This window comes from Triturus cristatus, chromosome 10, assembly GCF_964204655.1.
Source record: "Triturus cristatus chromosome 10, aTriCri1.1, whole genome shotgun sequence".
Taxonomy (NCBI): domain Eukaryota; kingdom Metazoa; phylum Chordata; class Amphibia; order Caudata; family Salamandridae; genus Triturus; species Triturus cristatus.
In genome coordinates this window covers 617,166,344-617,184,582 of record NC_140593.1, presented here as the reverse complement: position 1 = coordinate 617,184,582, position 18,239 = coordinate 617,166,344, and the positions used below count along the sequence as shown (strand labels likewise).

At 41.8% G+C, this 18,239-nt stretch overlaps 1 protein-coding gene across 7 annotated transcripts in view; it reads left to right on the top strand.

Annotated features, from left to right (window-relative positions):
* The window catches only part of ABCA3 (ATP binding cassette subfamily A member 3), a 477,048-nt gene that overhangs the window by 70,870 nt on the left and 387,939 nt on the right, over positions 1-18,239 (top strand). Inside the window, exon 1 of one of the 7 annotated variants that reach the window (XM_085632153.1) lies at positions 14,997-15,115. The exons of the other annotated variants lie outside the window; for them this stretch is intronic. The gene's annotated coding sequence lies outside the window, so the exon portion shown is untranslated. Of the gene's footprint in view, positions 1-14,996; positions 15,116-18,239 lie in introns of those variants that run through there. 7 annotated transcript variants of the gene reach the window in all.

The window sequence follows — 18,239 nt, the reverse complement described above, 5'->3', positions numbered from 1 at the left end:
CGCTACAACACTTCTCCACTCTAACCAACACACTCTACACCACTCCACAACACTCTATGCAACTCCACTCTACAACGATCTACTCCACTCTGGCACTCTACTCAACTCTATGCCCTTCTACTCTACGACACTGTACTTACTCCCTCCATAACACTAAAACAATCTACACCACTCAACTTCACTCCATAAACCTCCACTCTACTTCACTTTACGACACACCACCTCACGCCACTCTCCTTTGCCCCACTAACTTTTAGCCTTGCTGAACATCAGCCACACTGGTGTGCAACATGGCTAAAATATATTGGCAAAACCAATAGCTCTTGCACAGGCGAGACATACAGTCTTTGCCGATGCTTGTTCAAGGTTTAGTTTTGTCAGGTGAAACCAGCAAAAATTTACCGAAGGCGAAAACGTCCACAAAATTCCAGAACACTGAGATTTTTGTGTATTAAGCATCACAATCTGCATGTTATCCTCCATTTTACAGGGGTGAACGGAAACTAGATGGTAAATACAATAGCTGTTAAATTCCGATCCTCGTGGTATCTGATTTTAAAAGATGCGATAATTGTCACTTCTGGGGTTGGTCCTCTCCTAAAGTGGACCTTAGTGCTCCTTCGTTGCTTTGTTTGTAGGCATTACCTTGCCCCTGTGATTGGTTTGTGTTGTTATGGCTGCAGACATTGCAGTCCTAAGATTCATTCAAAGCTTTGTTTTTATTTCGAAATGTACGGGGCATTGTTTTTGTCTGTTTCCCTGTGGTTTGCTGTGTTTTTGTCTGTAGGCATTGCACCATTTGTATGGTTTGTTTGTAGACCTTGAGATCCTCCTCTGCTTGGTCATGTTTTTATCAGTAGGCCTTGTGTTTCTCTTTTGCTCGCTGTGTTTGTCTGCAGACATTGCCTTTAACCTGTGCTTTGTTGTAGATTTGTTGGTATACGTATGCCTCCTGTGCTTGTCTGTGCTTTTATCTGTCCTCTTCCAGTGCTCTCTTCTTTTTTCACCTTCCTAAATTGTGAGCCTTTTGCACTATGTTGTGTTTTTGTCTGTAGACTTTGTGTTTCTCTTGTGCTTTGTTGTGTTTGCGCCTGTAGGCATTGTGTTTCTTTTGTGCTTGCTGTGTTATTTTTCTGTAGACTTTGTGTCCCTTGTAGATGTTTAGTTCCTCCTACGTTTTTTTTCTGGACATAGTGTACCTCCTTTGTTTGCAAGTGTCTTTTTCAGTAGTCCTTGTGTTCTTCTTGTGGTGTGATGTGTTTTTTTTCTTCAGCAGTCATTATGTTCCTCCTTGGCTTTGCTGCATCTTCGTTCTGGAAATGGTCAGATTCAGATGTATTGCTTTTTTTCAGTTTTCTGCCTAAATACAGCAAACAATATACAGTACATGAAATCAAATCGCATTAAACGAAGAACCAAATCTTATTATTAAAACCTACTAAAAACAAGCATTGTCAAAACCAATAGATCTAGCCCTTGGGGACCCATTTGCTTTGCCAGTGGTGCTTAGCCATGCTGTACAGCATCATGTGCACCATGCTTTAAAGGAAATAAACTTAAAGAAGGTGCTTTATGTGTTGGTCCCGTCAGTTTGTAGGCGTGCGCACCATGCATGCACTCGCCAGCAAAATGAGATATATACACACTTGCAGCGATAGTAATGCCTGCACTCCGGAGAAGTATTCCAAGTTAATTTTTAATCAGCTGCTGTGTTTCGACATACAGTCTTTCTCGAAGCTAACATACAGAGGGTGGTAGCGCCCCATCACCTTTAAACACCTTTCTCCCACATGAATAGACCTGCGGGACCTCACTCAGTACTTTGATCCTTGGAAGAAAGACTCTTGTTACAAAGTTGAGCAAGGTAATTAAATATGTACACATAATTACAACACAAGTGTGTAATTATTATTAAATACATACAAGCTAAATTGGAAATCAATTAAAAAACAAATCAAATGATATATATATATATATATATATCTACTGGCGGTCGCCAGTAGATAGTTATAGTTAGGACCGTGTTTCCATAGGAAATCCGCAACATTCTATTTGGAATAACTTTGGCGCCGGTTGACGAATCCTCGCGAATTTTTCAAAACTAATGGGGCGCTACGCTCCGCTCCTACCCTGAAAGTCTCGGGGGGATTCGTCAAGCGGGGGCTGAGAAAAAAGGGGGGTCCCAAAACGCGTTTTCCCCATGCATTTTCCCATAGGACCTTTAGTCCAAGCTACAGCCCGAACGGCTGAACAGAATTACTTGAAATTGGGCAGAGAGGTAGTCCTCAGGTCAGAGATGTGCCTTTTGCAGGTCTGGTGTAAATCTGTTCAGTATTTCCTGAGAAAATAGCATTTAAAAGCATATATATATCTATAAGCTCGCACCGTGCGTGTACGGTAAACTTACCGTACGCGCACGCTGCCGTGCGCGAGCGCGATTCTGATTGGTTGTTAGATCTTAGTAAACATTCGAATCGGTCGAAACCAGGAAGTGTTGGCCATTTTGTCTCTCGCAGTCTGAGGGGGTGAAAAACAAAGGTGGAGAACGTGAAAAGGGGGCAGGGTGGACAATTCCTGACCCCCTAGCCTTTGTCAGGGGGTCCCAGACGGACCCCCAAGGGCCAAAATTTCTTTTAATTTTTTTTCGAAAAATCGCGGAGTGCGCATAGCGTGCACGTACGGTAGAAACGGAAAAATTCCGCGAAATGCGTAATGTGGGCGTGCGGTGCGCGAAGCGCACCGCACGCCCACAGCGCGCGCACGGTGCGTGAAGCGCACCGTGCGCGTACAGTACGCGCACGGTGAAAAACCTTAAAAAAAAACAATAAATACATAACTTAGCATTTGAAAAACCGTACAAATTCACTGAAAAAACCATAGGTTTCACACACGTTATAGTTAGGAATTAGCATTTAAAAAACCTTGCAAATTCACTTAAAAAACCATAGGTTTCACACATGTTATAGTTTTGACCGCAATCCTCTGCTGATGACGTCAGATATTACATCACTGATGACATATGTGTCTTTCTGAAAAAAAAATATTTGTAATATATGTATAGCTAAAAATTAATGGAAGAAGACATGGGTAAATAAGTGTCTAAATACAGTGAAGTAATATCTTACGTCATTGCGGTCGCGTGAGTTATAGTTGCCTGCACTAACTATAACGGGGGAATTTCAGTGGTTTTTCACGAGTGAAATGTCCAGCTAACTATAACATGTGTGAAACCTATGGTTTTTTAAGTGAATTTGCAAGGTTTTTTAAATGCTAATTCCTAACTATAACGTGTGTGAAACCTATGGTTTTTTCAGTGAATATATATACACACACACAACGATGCTGAAACGCGTAAGGACTGGCTCGGCAAAATCTTTTTTGTATGTTTTGGATGGGACCCTTCATTCCGGTTACCGCCAGGGCCGCCCTGCAGGGTCGGGGGCCCCCATGTTGGAGACGTGAATTTTGGTGCTGCTAACACCGCTGGGGGCATGACCCACCCGCTTGCTCCACACCAGACCTAAAGGACTGCCAAGGTATTTTGTGGAGGTGAAAGCGAGAAAGGGAGAGGGTGACTGCACACCTCACCCGGACAGTTTCCGAGTCTTTTTGCAACTTCAAAATGTATTAACTGCCGTTTTTGGGAAAATTGGATGCACACAGACACTTTATTCCACTGGCGATATTTTAACAGTGCAGAGTTGGCTGGAGATGCTATTAAGCCTAATTAAATAATGCCACCGTTTGCTCTACTGACACCAATGCATTGTGGAACCTGTGGTGCACGAAGAAGGTCACATGACTTAATTAGCAGCACTCTCACTTTATTTAAATGATTCCCACCAGTGAACAAGGTACAACGATTTTGAAACTTGTAAGGACTGGCAGACGTGAATAAAGCTGCAATAATAACTCGGAAACCAGGCTCGTCAAAATCTTTTTTGTATGCGTTGGACGGGACCCTCCATTCCCTCTACCGCCAGGGCCGCCCTGCAGAAACCAGGCTCGGCAAAATCATATATATATATATATTCACTGAAAAAACCATAGGTTTCACACATGTTATAGTTAGCTGGACATTTTACTGATAAAAAACCAATGAAATTCCCCCGTTATAGTTACTGTAGGCAACTATAACTCACGCGACCGCAATCCTCTGCTGATGCTAATACTGTATTTAGACACTTATTTGCCCATATCTTCTTCCATTAAATTTTAGCTATACATATATTACAAATATTTTTTTTTCATAAAGACACATATGTCATCAGCAGAGGATTACGGTCGCGTGAGTTATAGTTGCCTACAGTAACTATAACGGGGGAATTTCATTGGTTTTTTATCAGTAAAATGTCCAGCTAACTATAACATGTGTGAAACCTATGGTTTTTTCAGTGAATTAGCAAGGTTTTTTAAATGCTATTTCCTAACTATAACGTGTGTGAAACCTATGGTTTTTTCAGTGAATTTGTACGGTTTTTTAAATGCTAAGTTACTTTACGCCATTTGTGGCGTGCGCGCCCACTCAACGCAGTTCGTTCCGTGCACGGTTTTTATCAACTTTAATAAGCCCTGTACATTTGGTGGCCTTCGGCCACCAAAAGCACAGGGGGTGAGGTCAATGTGGATAGTGTTTTTTTTATTTCGATTTTATAATTTCATGTTGCCAAAATTACGTTTTTTTTCTCTATTAATAAGCCCTGCACATTTGGTGGCCTGCGGCCACCAAAAGCACAGGGGGTGGGGTAAGTGTGGATAGTGTTTTTTTTATTTTTATTTTTTTACCGTAAGCGTACGGTAAGCTTACGGTAAGCGTACGGTAAGCGTACGGTAAGCGTACCCCGCGAAATTGCCGAAAAAAAAATAAAACCGTTTTTGCTCTTGGGGGATGTTTGGGGACTCCCTCAACATGACTATGTGGGAGGGAGTTGTCAAAACAGCCCCGTAACATGTTTTTGGCCATCATGTTTGATAAACAACACTCAGTGCGAGAGACAAAATGGCGGACGCCGCTTCCTGGTTTCGGCCGATTCGAATGTTTACTAAGATCTAAGAGCCAATCAGAATCGCGCTCGCGCACGCCACCGTAAGCTTACGGTAAGCGTACGGTAAGCGTACGGTAAGCGTACCGTAAGCGGGCTCAGATATATATATTGATTTAAAGGCTATTTTCTCAGAATCTACTGAACAGATTTACACCAAACCTACAAAAGGCACTTCCTTGACCTAGGGACTACCTCTCTGCCAAATTTCTAGTAATTCTGTTCAGCCGTTCGGGCTGTAGCTCGTTCTAAAGGTCCTATGGAAAAATGCATGGGAAAAACGCGTTTTGGGACCCCCCTTTTATCTCAGCCCCCGCTTGACGAATCCCCCCGAGACTTTCAGGGTAGGAGCGGAGCGGAGCGCCCCACCTATTTTGAGAAATTCGCGAGGATTCGTCGACCGGCGCCAAAGTTATTCAAAATAGAATGTTGAGGTTTTCCTATGGAAACGTGGTCCTAACTATAACTACCTACTGGCGACCGCCAGTAGGTAATATATATATATATATATATATATATATATATATATATATATATATATATATATATATATATATATATATATATATATATATATATATATATTGCATAGTAACACACCACATCTGACAAGAGCAGGGAAGGCATATAGCATAACAGAGCTAACCACTGCATTGTAGACTCACGATAAAAATAAATTAAACAATGACAAACATAAAATGCGTTAGTTCTAATGCTCTCGATCTGGAAAAGTCAGTTAAGCATGGTTAAACGACAATCTATGGTAAGGAAACTTTTTTACCACGTCTACTTTCATCCCATGTCTTAACCACATGCAATTGCAATTGTTTTCCCTACATTTTCAGATCTTAGTTTTGTTCAAATTAGCAATCCGAAGATCTCCCCATTATAGAATCAGCAACGTTCTAACTGATGGTTCACACCAGTTGGAGTTTGGTCTAAAATCACCAAGTCGTCTACTTGCAATAACTATGTAAGATGGATGTTTAGAAACAAATTATTAAACCCAGTTGGGAGGAAGATCTGCAAAATCCAAGTTAAAGAGTGTGGGCCAAGGACAGAGCCTTATTTCAAACCATTGCAGATTGTGATTATTTTACTGTAATGGGTGTCTTCGATCTTATAACCTCTGACCTATGTATCAGAATAAATGGCCTCTATAAGTTTTAACAAGCGGTAATTCAAACACATTCTATCGAGCTTCTGCCACCGAAGGTCATCCTAGTCTTATCAAAAACTGCAGTGTAATCTACTATCCACGATTATAATCTACCATCTGCTATTCAGTGATTATAAATTATGCAGATAAGCAACGCTTTTGTCTCAATTTATGACAAGACTATAATATTGACAGTATCCTGTATTCCCCCTGTATGTGCCTTTGTTGTCACTAGGCACTGTTTTTTTCTGTGATGTACTGTATTTTGGTCTCTAGATATTGCATTCCTCCTGTGCCGTGCTTATTTGTGGACACTGACTTCTTCCCTTGTTTGACATTGTATTTTTTTCAGTGGACTTTGTGCTTCTCATGTGCTTTCTGTATTTTGCCTGAAGATATGGTGTTCCTTTTGGGCTTTTCAATGTTTTGTCTGCAGATCCTATTTGCTTTGTGCTTTGCTATGTGCATATAAACATTGCTAGCACCTGTACTTTGTTTCATGTTTCTTTATAGCCGTTGTGCTTCTCTTGTCATTTCTGTCTTTTTTGATTGGTGTCATTGTGTTCTTCTTGCACCTTTGTTATGTTTACTTTGGTGGTTTGTGTGCCTGTTGTGATTTATTATGCATTTTTTCTGCCAACATTGTTTTTCCATTGCTCTGTTGTGTTTTGTCTGAAGAGTCAGTGTTTTTTATGTGCTGCGCTTTGTCTTTGCCTGGTGGTATTGAATCCCTCCTGTGCTTTACTGTGTTTTTTCCTGCAAATTTAGAATTGCTTGTGTACTTTCTTTTTAGATAATGAGGTTCTAATGCACTTTATTATGCTTTTAACTGTAGACTCCACGTTCCTCCTGTGCTTTGCTGAGCTACTGTCTATGTATATTGTATTCCTGCAGTGTTTTGCTTCGTTGTTTTTATTATCTATTGTTTCAGGTTACTTATGTGCTTTGACGAGTATTGTTTCAATCATGTGATGCTTCTACAGACACTACCCTTTAGATTAACACATAATTCTGTTACGATTAGCTTTGTTTGTGGTGGATTTCTCTTATGGTGTCACTTTAGACGAGGCCTATGTTTCATTATTGGCAGGGTTTTTGAGTTTCGTCTTTAGTGTTCCTCAACCCATGTCCAACCCATTACCATCTGTAATAACTCAGGACCCACCCTTGTGACCCCATCCCCTTCTTCCTGTGTAGTGTCATTTGGCGTTCACTACCTGTGACCATGGACTGTCTCAGAACCCTCTTCATTTGATCAATTTAATTGGGACTGGGTGCAGTGTGGGGGAGGAGGGGGTTCTCCAGTCTTCACTAGCCTGCCCTTCACTTTAGACCCTGACTTGTGAATAATCAACACACAGGCATTGTCTAACATGCGTGTGTCTTCATGTGCGATTTTGTCAAATAAAGCCTATTGTTAATCAATTCTAGCCTGAATGGCATAGTCATTTATATCCAGTTTACTGCATTTTGCTAATCGTTTCTGGAATACAATGTTTCTAATTCACCCAAAAATTTCTGAATCTATTGTCAGACAAAAAATATTCTAATCATATTGTTGTTAATTTATCAAAGTGTCAACAGGTAAGAATGCCTACAAGGGATTTATTCTTGAACTTGATTTTGTGTTTTTATGGGGATCATCACCAATAAGCTCTGAATAGTAGCTTACATTAAATTATTCACAAAAATTGATTACTTATTTTAACAGATCAATTAAGAACTGTGAAGGAACAAAACACAAGACGGGTGTATACTTCTTGGAATACAAATTTATGTTGAAGAAATATATATTTGGGGAGTACATAAAATGTTATACATAAAAACACACAGTGACCAAGATCTATAGATTTTTTTTTTGTTGCCACTAGTCTCTCATTGTCACTAATGTGATCACCCATTTCATACAATGTCTACATAAGGAAATTATAATGCATCATACAAACAATTCCTATGATGAAAAATCACAAAGAAAGTGGGTGGAATTGTCGACGTTTCGGTCTATGTGGTGAATGTATCTGCTAGACCATCTTCAGGACGCTGATTTCATATGTTGAATGACCCTCAGAGAAACATATGACTATGATGATTAGTTATTGGTTGAAGTCTGGTCCGTTGAAAACGTCTTGAAGGTAAAAGACACAGGGCGGTGTGGCTGCTCCTCCCGCAGTCCATCAAGAATTAATTCTAAAATAACCTGGCCAGCCACTCCGTAGAGTGTTCATATACGGGCACTGCTCCGTCAAGTTATCCTCTGCACTAATGGTCAGCAACAACCATGGCATGATGGAAACTCCTAAATGGAGTCTTGTTTGTTAACTTATAGTAATGATTTTGGTGATTTGCTGTCTGTTTACACGATATATTGCATGTTATATTTTGCAAACAGAACGGAATCCCATAGATTTTTGCTGTTGTACAGTATTTAAAAAAAATATTGTCTCATGGACCCATGCTTTCTCTTGTCAAGAAGGATGGGCATTCGGTCCTCCACGATGCCGCTTCCAGTGATTTACAAACGTCGCAGCTTATTATCTTTTAACAATATGTCAAATTCATTTTTGTGCTATTCTTAAAAATAATGTCCATTTTTGTGCCCTATTTATTTAGTATTGCATCTTTAAATGTAGCCGGTGTTACATCATCTGATGTCCTACATAGGCTTGACTTGGCTTCCCTTGTTTCGGTTATGCCTTGCACACTGCAAATATGTAGTGGGAGTGAGGGTGGGGAGGTTCTAGGGTGTTTAGGAGAGACACTCTCCAGGTGTCGCATCTTCTTATGTCATATCATCTAATGTTCTACGTAGGCTTGACGTGGCTTCCCTTGTTTTTGTTGTGCCTTGCTCACTGCATATCTGTCTGTTTCCAGTTAGGACTGTTTGGGTTCTGCTTTTGGTAAATCGCATGATATGATTCTCACATTTGAGACGCCACTCCTCGATTCTTCCTGTGGTCGGCTTTTGAAGTAAATAGAATAGCACGTTGGCAGTGTATTAGTCAATGTGTTTTTAGGTCGAGCCTAGACCATGCTAACGCAGTAGCTTCGAGACATGTTGTATATACTTAGTGGGCTTACAACCTGCCCATTGCTTTTATTTGTTTCTTTCAGTGTCCTTTAAAAAATGTTGCTTTCATGTGGTTAATCTTTTCTATTTATCCCTCCTTTTTATCTGTGTTTAATCCCATGGAGCAGCGCCCCAGTACTTGTAGGCTTGTCCCATTTTAACGACTGTAGGAGGGACTACTTTTTCCTTTGTCTAAGAACACTACACAAGAGCGCTAGATCTTTTCAGTTGCTCTGAGCTCCGACTTCCGTTTCTGTAAACAGGGCTGTAATTCTTGTTCTCTCCTCACATTTGCTGTGGACATTGCCCCTTCCTCTCCTGATGCACCCCTGTGATCCCAAAAAGGGTTCATGTTGCCTGAAGGATGATCTCCTCAGGAGTCGGTAAAGTTTGAGCTGACTGATGCACCATTGCCGTGGGCCGTGTTCTGCTCTCAGTTGGAAGCCACGAAAGTGCAACAAGCTTACATTAAGCGTGTAAGGCAATCACAGCCACCCACTGGTTTAATATCGAAACAGAAAGAGGGAACAAAAACCAGGTTTACTCCTAGCGTTCACGCGATATAAAGAAACAATCTACAGTTCTGTCTTTAAGAGTGACGTCAAACTAGTTCGCCCTCCTATCGACTAGACAACTACTGCTCTTGCGATGGCCAGGAAACGTACCCAGTTGCACCTGCACTTTGACGCTACCTATCACTTCAAAACACTGCAGATATATTTATTGTGATGCCCCACCTCTGATTCGCCAGCAGTAAATCAAGCAAGTTTCAAGATGGCCATCTCTTTTTAATCTCATTAGGAGGTGGTGCACACGCGAACCTGAAGCTGTAGGTACACGGGCATCAGATGTCGTGATGACACAATTAGACTTGTAGACTTGTGTCCTTACTTTATGTCTGTGACTTCAACCGCGTCCCTTTCCTGTAAGTCGTAAACGCAGCAGCTGGCCTTGGAGGGTCCAGCGAGAGAGAGGCTTTATTAGTTCCCTGTTGCTGGCATGATACCAGTCCAGCTAGCCCAGAGTGCCAGCCCCACTGGGGGCAGTAGTAGGAAGTGGTGTCGCCATCGCAGTTCCGAGGGTAGAGCTGCACACAGCTCATGAAGAGTCGGGGCACACCGGCAACATGTAAGAAGCCACAGCGATCCCGCTCCAGGGAGAAGGGCGCAGTAAGGAGTCAGCCCCCTCCCAAAGTCACCCGCAGCGATCGTCCCCAGCACGGCCATTCGGCACAATACTACAACAAAGATAAAGAGGAAATACTGCGACAACGTCACCAGGCTTTCATAGCAAAGTGTAGCATGCACCATTTATTCTTCTTTTACTTGTTCATTTGCACTTCTCTTTAATGGTTTAGACCTGTGTCCTGGAGTATTTCTAGCGTCTGCCTTGGACAGTTGCTTCAACTCAAGGACCTTCACAGCTGGTTCGGTACTTAGATCCTCCGTCTTTCCTGATTATTTTATTAAACTACTATTTGAAAGGGCCCTTCTGTCACAGAGCTTCATTTCCACCCACTACCGTAAGAAGTTGGTGTTACCTTATGGGCACACTTCAGAGCTGTCAAAAGCATACCTGTCGACTCCTCTTCATAGGGCGTTTGCCAGTCTCTTTTCAAGTAACATGAACCGTCCTAAAAAGCAGCATACCCGATATCTCGGTTGACTTCCATCATGTCACTCTCTTTGTAAACCTGCATTACAGTCAAAAAAACATTTTTCCCCATACAGTAATACAGAACGGCCAGGCATGCCGTATTGGCATGGATATTCCCTTTAGCACTCCACAACACTCTAACAATCTACTCCACTAAACTCTATGCCCTTTCACTATATGACACTATACTCCCTACATTACACTCCATAACACTACACCCCACTTCATAATGCACCATACCACTGAAATCTGCGTTTCACCACTCTACGCCACGCTACTCCATAACACTACACTTTACTCAACTCTACAATTCTTTGCTGTACACCCTTTTACACCAATAACTTTTAGTCATACTGACTAACAGTCGCACTAGTGTACGACATGTTAAAAACATATTGACAAAGCCATAGGTGAGACCTATTGATTGCAAATGTGTGCTAAAACATTTTTTAACCGCTTCGCCGCGGCAGGAATTCCGCCGCGGCGCTGGGGGGGTTTGGGGGCAGTTGCGGTGCCGCCGTGCTCGTGACGGAACCACTCCGTCATGAGTCACGGGCGAGCTGTGCTCATGACGGAGTGGTTCCGTCACGACTCCGCCCACTGCGCTAAACGCCCGCACAGGCGGGGAATTAGCGCCGCGTGGGCGGAGCGGCCGCCAACGGCCACAGCATGACGGAACCACTCCGTCATGAGCACAGCGCACCCGTGGCTCATGACGGAGTGGTTGAGTCATGGGCACGGAACAGGTTAAAAGGTTTGACAGGGAGCGTGTCTTGCCTGCAACAGCAGGCAGGACAATGCTATATGAGGAAATAGTGCTCGGAGGCCGTAATTAAAGCCTACCGAGCAACAGCACCGTAACAGGAGGTGTCGCCATGGGAGGTTACAAAATGAGACCAAGCTGTACTAAGGAGGGACTACTAAACCTTTTGACCAATGAACAGCCACAGTTTACACTGGTCAATGACCCAAGCCAATGAAAACTGGGCGGTGCTCCAATTCCCATGCGCTGCCCAGGCTCGACCTAAAAATTATGTGGATCTCTGTACAATATGAAAAGCATCTCCCAGGCCTGCAATGTCTCGTAGATCTTCAATGGCTTTGCAGTGAACGGGGTCCCCCTGAGGACTGCCCCCCCCTTAAAGGTTTGGGGTTCAACGTAAAGGGTTGCCAATGATCATAGCATAGTTGCTGATGCTGTGAATGAGCTAAAAATAATGCATTCAGAGTTATTCCGAGCAGCGGGCCCCAAATTGTTTATCCTGGACCCCCCAAAATCCTTAAGATGTCCCTGGTATTAATGTTTATGACTACACTGGCAAAACTTATGTCTATATACCCAACAGACAAAACAACCCGCAGGATGCACTCCCTCTTGTTGGTGCCAGAAACCCCGCAGCCCTCAGTTTCGTCGAAATGCATTCTAATTTATTTCACAGCTGCCATTTAGGACTTACACCTCTTAATACTCTGATTTTGCAGGATTAGATATCAGCAAATGCCTTATGCCTCGCTCAGTTTAAATATGGCAGAAGATTCTCAGAATGCATTGTGCCTCACTTAGCATTGAGTTACACAATAACAACGGTTCAATTGTTTTTCATAATGATTTACATATTTGTGAAAAACAATATATCATTTACTTTAGAGATTGCAAGCAAATGCTGTGTAACTGCAAGCTGGCGAGTAGGCTGTACCGGCATGAACAGTGGACCAAAAACAAGAATCCTGAAGCATTGAGGTTTTTTTTTCTTTGGTTTTTTATTACTGGTATCCCACAGATTGTTTAGATATTGTACAACACGTGGTACAAGTCACTGTGTTCGGTGCAGGCGAACAGTGATAACAAATGGGACATTTTCATATAGTAGATACAGGTTGTCGGACAGATGTATGATAGTTTTTTCCACAAGAATTATGGTATAATGACCAGGGTCAGCCTCTTACACCACTTAATTGTTTCCATTTCAACCGAATTGGTCAAACAATCCATGTATATTCAACAGGATGCCTAATAATTGCACACAAAGGAGCTTTCAATAAATAAAGAAATGGGGCTCACTATGTAGCAGAAAGGGTACTCCCCTGTTGTGTAAATCGAGCCAAAATCAACTATGGGTGGTTTTTATGATGTAACACACATTTTGATAGAAAAATTGAGGCAGCGTTTTTGGAGGTGGAAAGAAGACTGCGCGAATTAAAAATCAAAAAGTAGTGAGGCAGAGAATAAAAAGGGAGTTGCATTTTGTCCTGTCATATATTGGTAATGCCATAATGAGAAATACAGGGGCTATTATTTGCTTAACAGTTGGTTCTGTAATAAAAATAACAGTTGACCCAATTATATACATATAATGAAAAAGTGAAAATATATTAACACGTCTTTGTGACTAATTCTTCAACGGGATATAGCATTTACAAGTGGGCAATAAGGAAGACTATTTTGATACATCTTGTCATCATATATGGTATGCACATTTAATTAAACACGAAGACATTTTGGTCACACGAAAATCAACCACATTTTTTGCAGTGTACATCAAAGTTAACAACGTAATTGGCTTGTTCGAGCAGATTCATAATGACCATAGCTGTGCTTGGATGAGTTGCAAAGATTACACATTGTATTTGAAGTAAATTATGTATTCCTTAGCATCAGTATAATACATTATAAAAAATAAATATTAAAACATGTTTATTGGCTCATACCAGGGCTTTTAGCGGAATGCAAAAAGGGTGTTGGGGGAGGGGGGGCGGTCTCTAAAATCAGCGTGGCCTGTATAATTAAGGGCGCAGCTGTGGCTTAAACATGCTAATTGTTGGTGAACCCTATAGCGTGCCGCCCTACCCTTGATTTGGGACAGTAGTTAATAAAACATGTGAAACGTAAACATGAACTAAATCGTAGAAGTTAAATACTTTAACATTTTTGGCATTCATTGTTCAGAAATCGACCCTTGTTATTTGCCCGTAAAGTTAAAGATATGAATACAGGGCTCTGTAGAGACCTGTTCCAATGACCGTTTTTAATTTCTAACCGGTCTCACACCCGGAGGGACCCGGCCCACTTAAATCCCTGGCTAACACCATTTATCCCCCAGTTTTCTCATTGGTCTGTAGTCATGTTCCTGGTAAGATCACTTAGAACAGAAACACGCCAAGACTACATATCGCAGAAGTGCACTCTGCTTCACAACTCGTGCTTTTACTAGAATGGAAACGAATAGTGAAGAAATGGGCACCAACTTGTAGGGATTGTGGTACACAAGGGGGCCGGTAATAGATAAGCTGTCAATTGAATTTGTGTCCTGGAGTTCTTGGTGTACAATACTATCCGCTTGATTTGTAAGTGCGATACGTGTTGAAATCCTGAAAGCAGTGTTTTTAAAATTTTAAATGAAACATCTCTTCCCACCCTCTCCAGATGGTCTTCGCTTTCGGCAGCGTGTGCAATTTCAGTGGTCTGATACACTTCCCAGAAGGGATGCCATTGAGACCCAGCCTTTTGTGTTTTCGAATAACGAACGAAAAGATGAACCCGAACCCCCTGTTTCCTTGTTCAGTCACTTGGACAAGAAAGCCCGTTGCTCCGTGTGTCATGATTCTGTCTGTTCCCCTATAATTATGATGGCTCCGTGACTTCGTGTCAAAATGTAAGCGACTTTTTTCATCTTCCTTACAAGTTCACATAGTTGTGTTAACGTTTGGGCTCTTTACTGAAGGTATACGGTTACCAGTGCCCCCATAAGATAGATAGATAGATAGATAGATAGATAGATAGATAGATAGATAGATAGATAGATAGATAGATAGATAGATAGATAATAGTGTTTAAGCTGCTCCTTTTCGAAGTCTCCTGTGGGGGGTTAGGCGAGGTCGCCCCGGCAGCAGCTGGCCTCCGAGGCCTTTGTTCCCTTCTAGAAGAATCTGTGAAAAGGGCAGATTCATTTGTCGGGATGCAGGATCCACGGATCTGGCCTGTGGGCGGGACCTGCTCCATCAAAGCAGCCAATAAGGCCTCTGGGAAGGGGACGTGTTGGCACGAGACAGGTGGCAGACCCTGGCCCTCCACCTTTGTCCGAGACGGTGCGTCGAGCAGGTCTCGCGGAGAGCTCCGCAGACCGTGCTAGAGAGGCGACGAGGCGGTTCTGCAACCTGAATGAGAACCTCCTGCTTCGGTCGTTGCTTTCCGTAAGGTTCTCCTGTTTAACAGTTTACCATTTTGTAAAAAAAAAAAACTAAAGTGTTGTCAAAAAGAGATTATGTAAATGACTGTCTCCTGGTTTGGACTACAGTGCTAGGCAGTGTCGTGTGGGGATTTTGGACCGTGTGCGCCTGTATTTACCAATGGATTGTGATTTTGTATTGACCTTCTTAGCATGCTTCTGCTGTAAACAAGCGCTGTTGACATTGCCTAACGCAATGCTGCATACTTTTCTTAGCTCGTAAGGATGGATGGCCTGAGTTTGCCCTGTCGGATTCACGTGATCTACATTACGGGAGACACACACGCATGCGAGACTTCTCTAACGTCGGTCATATCTCAACCTCAATTAAAGCTACGACTCTTTTATTGATGAGCAAGGCAATCACTCATGTTCTGCCTGCCTGGGCTGTTTATTGCAGGAGGTTAGATTCAGACCGTATTGATGCCGCTTATTGCAGCGGCCCTTTGTAGTGGTGGATGTAGTGGAGAGGATGTGGTCCGTCGGCTACGCTACCGACTTTGGTCCTGGAAACAAGAGTTCGAGCCTCGAGGTCGCGTCCACATCCTGTGATTCTGGGGAAATCACTTAACTGAATGTGTTATGTATATACGGTGACAAATGCAAAAAGAACAATTGATGGGGAGAATGCAGAACAATGTCATACATTCACCCCAGTACAGAGATCTGGGCCTAAATCCATCATTTTTTTGCTCACCATTCCGTTCCAGTTTGAACCCAGCCATATGCAAATCAGTCTTGACCCTGTGCCTCATGGGAACAGTCCAGCCCGAACTGCCAAGCCAGGTCCCCCCTGGACTGGAAACAAGCATCCTAGGGGTGGCGTAGTGGGCAAAAGAACGATGGATTTAACCCAGATCTCTTGACTGGGGGAGAATGTCTGCATTCCGTCCATCATTTGTTTGTTTGATGTATATACGGTGCTCATGTAAAGCGCTCCAATACCTTCGGGTCGAGTTCGCGCTATATACATATGCAAGCAACAAATAAAAAAACAAAAAATAAAGTAGTGGTAACACGCTAAATTGTTTTTCTTCTGTGTTAATTGAATTTTTGAAATTACACATAACGTGCCTGAAGAGGAAATTGTGAGTACATCGTGGAGATCAAACGTATACTATGAATAACTTATTTTTATGTATTTATATGTGTTTGTGGAAAAAATATTTTTCCTCAGATTAGTTTTAGGGGTTCCTTGGTACGTTTGCTCCAAAAAATGATAATGCTTCCAGTCATTGCTTAAGGTTTGTTTTCCGGATGTATTTAAGAAAACGTCCTAAAAAAATGCAGTGTTTTCTAATACATTTAAATTCTATTATACCATAAACAAGATAAGGGTGTTTACTAGTAAATTCACCGTGAACAGGGCATGCCCTTAGAAGTGATCACTGTGTCAACAGTAAGCACTCATCTGTCGTGAGCACGTGCCAGTCGGGCAAGTATTTGTCAAACTCTTTGCTATATATATATATGCTAATACCCGGTAACATAACATTGCACACTAACGCAATCACAGATTTTTTTTGTGGAAAAACAACCCATGCAAACATGTTTTTGCTGAGTGTGGGTGCATATTTGTGGCTCATTTGATTGATTTGATATCTGGTTTGAGTGCGCAGTTGTCTGCAAGCCTCTTGATACCAAGGTGGGCTTTGTCTACACCAGAAGGGAATTTTCCCCTCTCACTTCAAGCTCTTCCTTGTTTGGTGTACTATCCCGGCTCCCATGGAGTGCTTTCATTTCAATGTAAGAGGGACTATTTTACATTACCAAACGTAATCTCAATAGTTACAGATTAAAATCTTTTTCTCACATATACATTGTGTAGGGAAAGCGTTTTCTTGATTTTTTTCACTGCAGCAGGCATTTTAAGGCCTTTATAATCGAACAATAAAAAAGCAGAACTATTGTTTTTGCCAATTCCTGGTTAAAAATTTACATTTTTTTTGCTGGTGAAGATTCTTAATTTTCAGTTGATGTTATCCAATTTATGAATATAGTTCTTTTCAGTCCATTCTCTTCTCCCTCGTCTTGCAGTAGCAATCTCCCTATTCTAGATCAGATAAATCCAGTCGGGTCTGCATCCTCCTGAATTCATTTCTGAAGGGATACTGTGTGCAATTTGAAAACAGGACAAAGGCTTTTGTAGTGTTGGGAATGTGTGGCAGCATGTCTACTAAAAAGCTTAAGTCATCAAGTCCTTGATATTAATCAGGTTTTTTTTTTTTTTACACTATATGTATAACTTTTAGTTTTTTAATACTTCCAGAACACGTACAATAGTTGTGAAAAGTAGATTTCAGAAGTTAGATGTACCCATCCACAATTTTGCATCTAAACCACACATTTTCAAAAATGCCTCGGAACCGAAGAGCTAAGCAAAAGACAACCGCGCACCTCAGCAAAATGAAACAAACAGTGAAGTCTTTTGGCACTTTATCCAATGACATGATGCTCTGCGCAACTGGAAATAGCTGACTTCTGTTCACTAAACGGGCAGGCCTTTTCACTTTGCCAACAAGTGACCAGTAGGGGTCACTTTTAAACATAACAAAATACAATGGTCTCCTTATCACTACTTTAACTCTGCTCTGCCTAGACCTTAATGGACACCCACATGCCAAAGCGCTACATGACATTACAACTTGTAGAACCAGTTTAAATTTAGTATTCTCATCAGTGCTTTAATGGCCTAATAATAAGCCCACTTCTGACTGTGCTGACTGGACTTGCTAATGACACGTAAGTTGTAAATGAACTGCGTCTAACGGGGGTTGCCATTAATCACCAACGTGCCAAAAAAGGGTATTGCGTTTTAAGTTCACAAAGTTTCTCCTCTGCGACAGAGCCATTGTTTTGAATTTAGCAGGGTTATTTTCATTGTCCATTCAAAATTAAATCCATTTACACAGGTAACTTGCTCATTCAAACTTATTCCTTTATTTGCTGGCACTTAAAGCAGTGTGTCTGGGCGTGCCATTTAAGCCAGCTTTCCAAAGAAATTTGCTGATTTCATACAAGTTGTAGTGTAAGCAAGGTCACTTGAGCCACTGAAGTAGTTAACTGATAAGATATAGCCAACAGAGGTA